The sequence below is a fragment of the Podarcis vaucheri genome (assembly GCF_965113315.1).
Source record: "Podarcis vaucheri genome assembly, chromosome: 16".
In the NCBI taxonomy this organism is placed as follows: Eukaryota; Metazoa; Chordata; class Lepidosauria; order Squamata; family Lacertidae; genus Podarcis; species Podarcis vaucheri.
In genome coordinates, this window is record NC_138754.1 from 4,780,239 (window position 1) to 4,791,881 (window position 11,643).

General features: G+C 45.9%; 1 long non-coding RNA gene across 1 annotated transcript; it reads right to left on the reverse strand.

The window, feature by feature from the left end:
• Positions 1-2,267: 2,267 nt before the first annotated feature.
• Positions 2,268-6,686, reverse strand: LOC309520751. The gene is made up of 3 exons (XR_014214374.1): positions 6,586-6,686; positions 5,184-5,407; positions 2,268-2,880 (listed from the first exon to the last, which is right to left on the reverse strand). It is a non-coding gene; the product is annotated as an uncharacterized lncRNA (long non-coding RNA).
• Positions 6,687-11,643: the final 4,957 nt, after the last annotated feature.

Genomic DNA, 11,643 nt, shown 5'->3' on the forward strand with positions numbered 1-11,643 from the left:
GGTAAAAATGTTGAGCTTTCTTAAGGGGAACCAAAGTTGTTGAGCTTCTTTGGCGGGAGACAGTGATCTACCAGTGATCTACCACAGACATCTGGTGATCTATCGGTAGATACCTGTTGGACGTGCCTAAATTAGATGACTGATTGGTCCAGAAACATGGTCAATATATAAAATAAGAAAAGGCCAGTTTGACCCCTTACGGACTTTTTTCTTGAGGCACTAGTTTTTGCACCCATTGCACAGCTTGCACAACTAAGGCCCACTCTGTTGAATAGATTTTGGCCTCCCCCACTGACTCCCTAAAGCTCATAATAAACCTTCCACTGCCTCCCTGCCAAAAAATAATAATTCTTCTTTTTAAACCAGTTCCCAATTAAATGCTTTATCCTGGAGACTTTGTGTCCTTTAGGATGTCGAATCATGTTCATTATATGACCAGAACATGAGGCAGATGTGTCCTGTCATTCTCCGACTCCTCCGGCTTTCCAGGGGGCGAAGAGACAACCCCCCCAAAAAAAAAAATCTGTTCCCCAAACAAATGGCTGAGCGTCTATCTTGAGTGATGTGTCAGAGGTGCAGCTGAGCCAGGAAAACTCCAGTCCTGCTGAGGTGCAAATTAAACCGTGTCTAAAAGATCTGGCACTGCAGACCGGCTGCAAGTGGCCAGTGCCAATGCAGAGGCGCACCCTGGTGGTTAAATACCTCTGCTGTTTTTGCTGTTATTGGATGTTGTTCATACAATCTCCTTATATTCACCGTGCCGAAAGGATGTCGCTGTTGTTTTGCATGCTGTTATGCTTCTTCTCCTGTTGTTTTCTTATGTTATGAAACAGTTTTACAATGTCTGGTGTTGAAATGCATTCCTGCCTTCTCTGTTGCTTGCCACTTTAATAATAATAATAATAATAATAATAATAATAATAATAATAATAATAATAAATTTTATTTATATCCCGCCCTCCCCAGCCGAAGCCGGGCTCAGGGCGGCTAACAACAATAAAACAGTACAAAAGTACAACATAAACAACATTCTAAAATCATTCATTATAAAAATTAATTAATTTGGGCATTTCCTGGAGGCATTTGTACAAATAAAACATATGAACGAACATATATGTTTTTATTTTGATTATATGTTTTGTGGTGTTATATTTTGATTTTGTTCTGGGAACTGACCCGAAACCTCCCGGTATAGAGTGGTATATAAATTCAATTAAGAATAGGAATAAGAATATTCAATTAAGAATAAGAGTATTTTACGGCAGTCACCATCAGTGCTAGTAAAGGTAAAGGGACCCCTGACCATTAGGTCCAGTCACGGACAACTCTGGGGCTGCGGCGCACATCTCGCTTTACTGGGCGAGGGAGCCGGCGTTTGTCCGCAGACAGCTTTTGGGTCATGTGGCCAGCATGACTAAGCCGCTTCTGCAAACCAGAGCAGCACACAGAAATGCCGTTTACCTTCCCGCCGGAGCGGTACCTATTTATCTACTTGCACTTTGACGTGCGTTTGAAATGCTAGGTTGGCAGAGCAGGGACTGAGCAATGGGAGCTCACCCCGTTGCAGGGATTCGAACTGCTGACCTTCTGATCGGCAAGCCCTAGGCTCTGTGGTTTAACCCACAGCGCCACCCGCATCCCTACCATCAATAAAACACCAGTCATTAAAAGCTTCCCTAAACAGGGCTGCCTTCAGATGTCATCTAAAAGTCTGGAAGTTGTTCTTCTCTTTGACATCTGGTGGGAGGGCGTTCCACAGGGCGGGTGCCACCACCGAGAAGGCCCTCTACCTGGTTCCCTGTAACTTGGCTTCTCGCAGTGAGGGAACCGCCAGAAGGCCCTCGGCGCTGGACCTCAGTGTCCAGGTAGAACAATGGGGCTGGAGACGCTCCTTCAGGTATACTGGACCGAGGCTTTTTGGGGCTTTAAAGGTCAACACCAACACTTTGAATTGTGCTCGGAAATGTACTGGGAGCCAATGTAGGTCTTTCAAGACTGGTGTTATGTGGTCTCGGTGGCCACTCCCAGTCACCAGTCTAGCTGCCGCATTCTGGATTAGTTGTAAAAAACACCAGTGCCACTTATCCTGATTAATTTAGATTTTACACAAATCCAAAAGCAGGTTCTTTGGCACAAAATATGGTGCTTAATAATAATAATAATAATAATAATAATAATAATAATAATAATTCTCTAGAAATCTCACCAAGATCTGGAGGTATCTGGTTTGGAGGGATTGACTTAAACTTGGCCCACTATACAAGATGTCACATGCTATGAAGTCCTTTATTTTGTGATTGTCTAGGAAAGAATTGTCACATTGTTACATCGGTCATGTTACGTTGGTCACATTTCATTTGCCGGAAAACCTCTTTTCTGCAGTTTTCAAATAAACATTACCAATGATTTGGCACTTGGCCGTGAAACCCTAGTATAGTGCAACAAACAGAAGAAAAATTGATTCATACTTTCAGAGGAAAAGCTTGCGCATGTTACAGATAAGTTATTGAGGTTGCAAAGCTGTTACATTGGCTACATCTTTTTGAAAAAAAACACAATAAAAAGAAAACATTTAAACAACCTCGGCCATAATGATTGATTGTTTTTATAGGGAAGGATCGAGGCAGGTAAGAAACAGCTTCATGTTAATTGGAGTTACATAATACTAGTCAAATCACACGCAGTATATATGCAAAGAAGCTGCAAATGTTACATTGGTCACTACAGAATCGCTCATCAATTCTTGAAATCGTAATTTGGGAAGCGGGAGTTCTGGTCAAAACAGTTTTCCATGGCGGCACCATCCATTAGACAGCACTTATTATGTTCCATCTTTACTGCCCCTTGCTTTTCGCACATCTTCTTCAGGAGGGCTGACCACTGGACCAAGAGGGAGACAGATGAGATGGTCAATAAGATGGCTAAGTAGGGTTTCTTAATCTGGGCCACTCAGATCCTCTTTTTAATATGTGTCCGAATGTCTGTTTTGCAAAATGTGTGTGTGTGTGGATTTGCACACAAAACAGCAACAGATTGAGAAGAGGGCAGCTTTGGGTCGTCTGCAGAGCACTCTCTCGTCCCGAAGTAACCAACGATCACATTTGGCATTCGAGACGAGGCTGTTCTTTTGACTCCGTACAGTGGTACCTCAGTTCTCGAACGTCTCCGTGGACGAACGTTTCTGGAAAACCCGGAAGCAAAGGCTTCCGTTTTCAAACGTGCCTTGGAAGTCAAACGGCTTCCGCCGTGTGTTTTTCAGTTTTCTCCGTTGAATTTGCAGCCTGCCCTTTCTTTGCGCCTCGGTTTTCGAACATTTCGGAACCTGAAGGGTCTTCCGGAACAGATTACGTTTGAGAACCGAGGTACCACTGTACAACTGAATCCTAATTGCCTTCCCAATCACTTCCCATCACTTTGCCCGGACACTGAGGTCCAGCGAGAAGCCAAGGTACAGGGAACCCGGCAGAGGGCCTTCTTGGTGGTGGCGCCCGCCCTGTGGAACGCCCTCTCATCAGATGTCAAGGAAATAAACAACTATCAGACTTTTAGAAGACATCTGAGGGCAGCCCTGTTTAGGGAAGTTTTTAATGACTGATGTTTTATTGTATTTTTAATCTTTGTTAGAAGCCGCCCAGAGTGGCTGGGGAAACCCAGCCAGATGGGCGGGGTATAAATAATAATTTATTATTATTATTATTATTATTATTATTATTAGTTGGGAAATGAAGGCACTCTTGTCAGGAGCAAGAGCTAGTATCAAAAATGGACACCTGTCTTAATTTGGGAAGGGGTGTGATTGTCTTATTGTGGGTTTCAGAACCACCACCACCGACCGCCAGTCTTCACAATGTCTGGTTCCTGGTTCATCACACTGGGAGATCCTGACCCACCTAACGCAGGGGTGGCGAACATCTGTACCTCCCCAAATGTTGATGGACTCCAGCTCTCAGCTGCCCCAGCCAGTATGGTCGAGGCAACATCTGGAGGGCCACAGATGTTCCGAACCCTGATAAGATTAACAAATTTTGGGTGAGAACAGTTGGGCCTCGGAGATAGGGATTGTGTCCTTTTTTTAAAAAAAAAAGGATTCCCTCAGAATGCTTTATAGGGCATATTCAACACCAACAAAATCCAAGCACACAAGGAATGTTTTTAGACCCACCCCCCTTCCAAAGAAAGGAAGGAAGGAAAGTGAGGGAGGGTGGGTGGGAAGGAAGGAAGGGGAGGGAGGGAGGGAGGGAAGAAGGAAGGAAGGAAGGAAGGAAGGAAGGAAGGAAGGAAGGAAAGGGAGGGAGGGGGGGAGGGAAGGAAGGAAGAAAGGAAGGAAGGAAGGGAGGAAGGAAGGAAGGAAAGGGAGAGAGGGAGGGAGGGAGGGAAGAGGGGAGGAAGGACGAAAAGGAAGGAAGGAAGGAAGGAAGGAAGGAAGGAAGGAAGGAAGGAAGGAAAGGGAGGGAGGGAGGGGGGAGGGAAGGAAGGAAGGGAAGAAGGAGGTGTTATGTACTGAGTTGAATAGGATCCAAACTGCAGCAGTCTGATTGGTCCTAGAACAATAGGATCCAAATTGCAGCAGTCTGATTGGTCCTAGAACAATAGGATTCAGAATGCAGCAGTCTGATTGGTCCAAGAACAATGCAGCAGTATGATTGGTTGGCAGGAACCACCCAATCATGCTCCAGATAGAAGTGAATCCACAACCTGATTGGCTTACAATAGAATTCCAGAATTAACCAATCATGTGCGGCCCATTGTGTAAATAATGTATATAAAGCAGAGACTGTGAGGGGACTTCCATTCATTCCTCCTCACCACTATGAGCTGAATAAAGAGCATGAAATCACTTTGCGACTCTGAGTATATTTCAGAAGGAAGGAAGGAAGGAAAGGGAGGGAGGGAGGGAGGAGAGGGAGGGAGGGAGGGAGGGAGGGAGGGAAGGATGAAAAGGGAGGGAGGGAGGGAGGGGGAAGGAAGGAAGGAAGGAAGGAAGGAAGGAAGGAAGGAAGGAAGGAAGAAGGAAGGAAGGAAAAAGTTGGAAAGATTACAAGTCTTTCAAAGGATATCTAAGAGCAGCCACCCCCTTAACCTGGAATGAGCCTAAGAGCAGCGCCCCCCTGACCCCACAAGGCCCCCATATTAAAGCAGTTGCCATATTTGTCAGGCCAAGGAGGCCAATGAGAAGCACTCACTGCTTTCTGGGAGCAAGGGAGCTTCTCCTTTTCAGGCTGCCGGCAGCACTTGCCCAGAGCGTCTCCCAGATCAACGAGGACATTAGCCTTCTCATAGACGTTTGAGTAATCGGAGTCTTTCAGGCCCTGGGACAGCTTCTTACTCCCATCCTTGCAGATGTTCCCGATATTCTTGGCGCTGGGGCGGGCAGGTGGGAATTTTTCTGGCCCTCCTTCAACCCTTGCTAGTAATAGTAATAATAATAATAATAATAATAATAATAATAATAATAATAATAATAAATTTTATTTATACCCCGCCCTCCCCGGCCAGAGCCGGGCTCAGGGCGGCTAACAACAGTAAAAATTACAGTAAAAACATAATAGGGGAAAACCAAAAAACCCCAATTTAAATTACAGGTTAAAATGCAATTTAAAATGCAACCGCATTTTAAAAGTAGCCCATGGGGAAGATGAGAGAGAGAGAAGGATGGAAATCAAACTACGCTCATCCCAATAGAAGGAAGACAGCACTGCCAAAGATGACGAAGGAGATTGGCATAACAAACTAATGAACTATACTGGACACACCAGACAATTCCCCCCCCCCTTTTTTTTAAAGGGAGAAATGTTCAGGCACAATCAGTAAGCTTTGTGCATTGATTTCTACATTAGTCGAACTTTTAAAAGCTCACTTGTAATAATATATATAAGGTTTTAAAATTGGATAGTTAAGAGTGATTCTGCAGACGTGTATAAATAAGTAAAAAAATATTTTAAAATTGTACCAGGAGGGGGAGTTGGAGGGAAGTCAATTAAGATGTATGATTTTGATTGTGATGTTCTTTGGGGTTTTTTTGTTTTTTATCATAAAATTAATAAATTGTATCAAAATACAAGAAAGAAAGAAAGAAAGAAAGAAAGAAAGAAAGAAAGAAAGAAGCAATCTTTCTCTCGCCCTCTTTATCTCTCTATTATTATTCATTACAGTGGTACCTCAGGTTAAGTACTTAATTCGTTCCAGAGGTCTGTTCTTAACCTGAAACTGTTCTTAACCTGAAGCACCACTTTAGCTAATGGGGCCTCCTGCTGCTGCTGCGCTGCAGAGCACGATTTCTGTTCTCACCCTGAAGCAAAGTTCTTAACCTGAAGCACTATTTCTGGGTTAGTGGAGTCTGTAACCTGAAGCGTATGTAACCCGAGGTACCACTGTATTCCATTTGTTCACCGCTTCCTACCAAAGTCTCAAAGCGACATATGAAACAATAAAATACGTAGTAATGCCAATTCATATCAAATACATTGATTTGTTAGTATATGATTTTCTTTTGTTGCATGACCTAAGATTTCTAAATGACGGTTTTCCTAAGAAACTAGCCCCATCCCCCAACACGGATAGTAGTTAGAACAGAGACCCACTAACCTCGTCCAGGAATCTGTATCGGTCGCTGGCGCATATCTGTAGGGAGAATCAGGGGGGAAAAGATAATGATACATTAAAATTTGGTGTTTTGTCTTGTGTTTTTTTTAAAAAAATTATTATTATTATTATTATTATTATTATTATTATTATTAATCCCCCTCCCTTCCCTCTCCAAGGAACCTAGGTCAGCAAACAGAAACACAAAGCTAAAATAGTGTAAAACAGTTAGATCATTCTAAAAAAAACCCAACATAACTTATTACATTTGAAAGCATCTAAAAGCAGCTCCAGTTAAAATATTCTAAAAGCCTTTAAAGCGGAAACATGGCTCCATCTGATGACTGTGGTGTTGCCAGGACTTGATGTTGTGCATAGGGGCTGTAGCCCTGCTTTGCATGCAGAACACCTGCTTTGCATGCAGAAGGTCCCGAGTTCAGATCCTGGCATCGCCAGGTGGGGCTTAGAGAGACTTCCTGCCTGAACACTCAGACAGACACACACCCCCCATCAGGGATGACCACTGCTCTGGCTCAACACAGGCAGCTTCCGGTGTTCCTATTTGAAGCTGCCCTTTCCTCAGAACCATGAGGACTAGAGACTTACTTTATTTTAAAAGGGGAGTGCCACGGCTCAGCGGCAGAACACCTGCTTTGCACGAAGGAGCTTCCCAGTTTGACCCCTGGCACCGTACAACCGTACCAAAAGAACTTCCTTGACGACTTCCTTAATACCTGAGTTAAGGGACGCAGTGGCCTCTTCCCGGATTGGGGTGGGATGGGGCTTAGCTAGAAAGGGAGATTTTGTTCAGGGCGGGTCCTACCGTTAGGCAGAGTGACATGGCTGCTTCCAGCAGCAGGTGGACTGGCTCAGGGAGGTGTTGGGGGGGGGCTGCCCTGCCCTCCATCTTGCCCAGTGGAGGATGTGAGGGCGGGGTCCTACGCCAGGCATAGCGAATGATCCTAGTAGACATAGATTCATAGAGCTGGAAGGGACCAACAAGTCTCAATGAGTCCAGCATCTACTCTACAAATGTGACAGTCCCTAAAAAATTATGGGACCTTTTTGTGTGAGTTTCATATGGATGTAGAAACGGCCACGTCAAACAGCCCATAAATTGGTTAAATAAATATGAAGAAACCTGAGAAAAGGCAACTCCCCACAGTTACAGGCCCACAGGGATGCGGGTGGCGCTGTGGTCTAATCTTGGGCTTGCCAATCAGAAGGTCAGTGGTTTGAATCCCCGCGACGGGGTGAGCGCCCGCTGCTCTGTCCCAGCTCCTGTCAACCTAGCAGTTTGAAAGCACACCGGTGCAAGTAGATAAACAGGTACCTCTGCGGCAGGAAGGTAAACGGTGTTTCCGTGCAGTCTAGTTTCCATCACTGTGTCTCATTGTGCCAGAAGCGGTTTAGTCATGCTGGGCACATGACCCAGAAAGCTATCTGTGGACAAAGGTCAGCTCCCTCAGCCTGAAAGCGAGATGAGCGCCCCAACCCCATAGTTGCCTTTGACTGGACTTAACCGTCCAGGGGTCCTTCCCCTTTTTACCTTAGAAACCCCACATGTCAAGCCCTTTCCACAGGAAAGGCTCTCCAGGGCCAAAGCTCAAGTGGATACTGTCCCACCACCCAGACTCAGAGACCTCAGTGGACGCAGGTAATTTAGCCTCCCTATATTTAATTCTCTCTGTCTCCTCTGCTTTTTATCTCAGACACCACCACCTCTTGCTAAGTCCCAGGTTTCTTCCTTCACTTCTCTCTCTCAAATTTTCTTTTCTTGTGTGGTAGGCAGCATAAGACAAGTCTCTCTCTCTCTCTCTTTGAGGCAGGGTGGGAGAGGGCAGGCTCATTTCATTTAATTTGATTTACTTTTAAAGACATTTTTAATTTGGGTTTTATATATACACACACAGAGAGAGAGAGGGATGCGGGTAGTGCTGTGGGTTAAACCACAGAGCCTAGGGCTTGCCGATCAGAAGGTCAGCGGTTCGAATCCCTGCGACGGGGTGAGCTCCCATTGCTCGGTCCCTGCTCCTGCCAACCTAGCAGTTCGAAAGCACATCAAAGTGCAGGTAGATAAATAGGCACCGCTCTGGCGGGAAGGTAAACGGCGTTCCCGTGCGCTGCTTTGGTTTGCCAGAAGCGGCTTAGTCATGCTGGCCACATGACCCGGAAGTTGTACGCCGGCTCCCTCGGTCAGTAAAACAAGATGAGCACCGCAAACCTCAGAATCATCTGTGACTGGACCTAATGGTCAGGGGTCCCTTTACCTTTACCTACACACACACACACACAGAGAGAGAGAGAGAGAGAGAGAGAGAGAGAGAGAGAGAGAGAGAGAGATGGAGTGGGGAAGTGACTGTGGGCACGGTTGCTGACGCATTGGTGGCTGGTCAACTTCAGACATGTTTGGAAGAAAAGGAATATCTGGACCCCCTTTCCATCCGGCCTCAGGTCTGATTTGGTACCCAAAGAGCCTTGATGCACTGCCTGGTGACCTCTGAATAACGCCTGCCCTGCCATGATGCTCAGGGAAAGCAACACTGTGTCATCATCTGTCAGGGAACTGACATCGGAGGGAGAGGCGAAGGGGAGGCTCCCAGATAATGCTGGCGAAGGACCCAGCAGCAGGGGGAGAAACAGCTCAGTAGAGGGGGAAGCCAATCAGCGCAACACCGGGAATAAAGGGGGGGCAGACGGGGGAAGTGGAGAGAGGGCTCCAGGACCCTTCACTGGACATCAGTGAGGAGAGCCCAGGTCCTCCGCTACCCACGCCTTCCCTGCGCAGAAGACTCCCGCGCAGTGAGAGGAGGAGGAGACTGGGTGTCAAACAACTTTTATGTTGGAAGAGGTTCAAGAAATGCCCACTGACGGATTCTGCCAGTGACTGAGGCAGCCATGATGAGAAGGGGCTGTGCAGTCGGAAAGTTTTAACAAGGCAAATTAACCGAGAAAGGCACCAGTTTACGCACGAGTAACTCATACCCATTACATCATCTTCCAAGAAGCCTGCCTTGCAAGGGGCCATTCTGAAGCCCACCCACACTGTGCCAGCTTGCAGATCTCGCTTGGCAAGCTTTCTCCTTACCCCGCAGTACATGTTTGCCCTAGTCTGGAACAAAGAAAAGGAGTGGGAAGCAAAGCAAGTGAAATCTCAACTTGTAGTTAGTGATGGATTCTCTTGTAGGTCTACCTGAGCCTGGAACAGATTGCCCCAGGACGAACCAAGAGACCAAGAGAAGGACCTGTAGCTTCATAGCCATATTGAAGTTGGACGGAATTGGCTTCTCTCTCCTGGTTTGTGGTTCTGGCTCCAGACAGTTCCTCTCTGCTCCTTCTTCTCCTTCTCTCTGCTATAGGTGCTGATGGTTTTATAAGCTGCTGGGGGGTGGGAGAGAATGATAAACTGTTGCTGAGTGTACCCAAAATACAATTCTGTTTAAAGGTCTTTGTTGGCTTTAGGGATTTTTTAATATATACTTTAAAACATTTTGTTCTTTTATCCTTCTACGTGGCAGCTGATCTCCCTTGAAATTACAAGCCACAGAGACTCACATAAAGACTAGGAAGTGCAAGAGAAAAGTTTATAAATAAGTAATCTCCCCCTTTGGCCAAAAGAAAAAGTCCTATGGGGTAACTATGAAGATAAAATATTTTGAATGGGGGGTGGGAGTCAGGATCTCTATTTGGAAATAGATTACTCTGCCTACCCAAAATGCTTTGTCACTTGAGGCAGAAAATCCAAATAGTGGGTACGCCAATGAACCTTGAACAGGCAATAACATATAATTCAATTTTAGCATTTCTAATGCATTAACATTGGTGCATTAAACGGCCACCCAACCCCCCACAAAAATTGAGCGTCCTTCACACCTAGCTAATCTAAATTGGGTTTTAGTTTATTTGCACACACACTTCCACCACATGTGAAGTGTTGTACAAGTGTCCCTCCTCTCACTTATGTGGGAGTTACATTCTGGGCCCCAAAATCATGTAAGTGTTAAGTAAAAAGGTAAAGGGACCCTTGACCATTAGGTCCAGTCGTGGCCGACTCTGGGGTTGCGGCGCTCATCTCGCTTTATTGGCCGAGGGAGCTGGTGTACAGCTTCCGGGTCATGTGGCCAGCATGACTAAGCCGCTTCTGGCGAACCAGAGCAGCGCACGGAAACGCCATTTACCTTTCCGCCGGAGCGGCACCTATTTATCTATTTGCACTTTGACGTGATTTAGAACTGCTAGGTTGGCAGGAGCAGGGACTGAGCAATGGGAGCTCACCCCGTCCCGGGGATTCGAACCACCTTCAGATCAGCAAGTCCTAGGCTCTGTGGCTTAACCCACAGCACCACCTGTGTCCTAAGTGTTGAGTACTCTCTAGAAAACCTCTAAACACCTGTTTTCCCCCTTGCTACCCAGCTGTCTCTCCACAGAACTCGTCTCTTCAACTGGAGTTGTTCAGCGGGGAGGCTGAGCAACTGAAACCAAAACGAAGTCCCTTTCCATCCCTACTGATGTCCTTTTTGGGTTCCATGGAGGGTCCCTTTTGCACGTTATGTAAGTCTTTGTTACAGACAGACTGGGCTGTTGTGCCATTTGTGTTTTGGCAGAGTTCTGGGTGTCCCTGATGTTCCAGATTAAGCACCCGCTTCCGCATAACTTTTGCTAAATGCATTGGCACTCAAAACCCATTTTGTGGCTGTTCTTGCCATTTTGATCAGAGGCTGCTTTCTTCCTTATACCCAAAACAATGGCAAAACTACTTGCTGTGCATGGCTTTCTTTGTGTGTCTGTGTAACGTAGGTCTTTTTCATTCCATGGCATGTCCTGTCTCTTTGCGTGATTTAGGAGGAGGAGGAACAGCCAACACTTTTGTTCCCCTTCTATTGTTCACTGCCACATATGCATTTTGAGAGAATTTCAGAACTAGTACCAAGAGCGCATCACAGTAATCTGACCTCAAGGTCACTTAACGCATGTCTATCCCTGACCAGGAACAGAGCTGGTAGACCATTCCGACTTTTTTCCAGTGAAATTTCCCCAAATAAAGAAGTCAGATAACGGAAA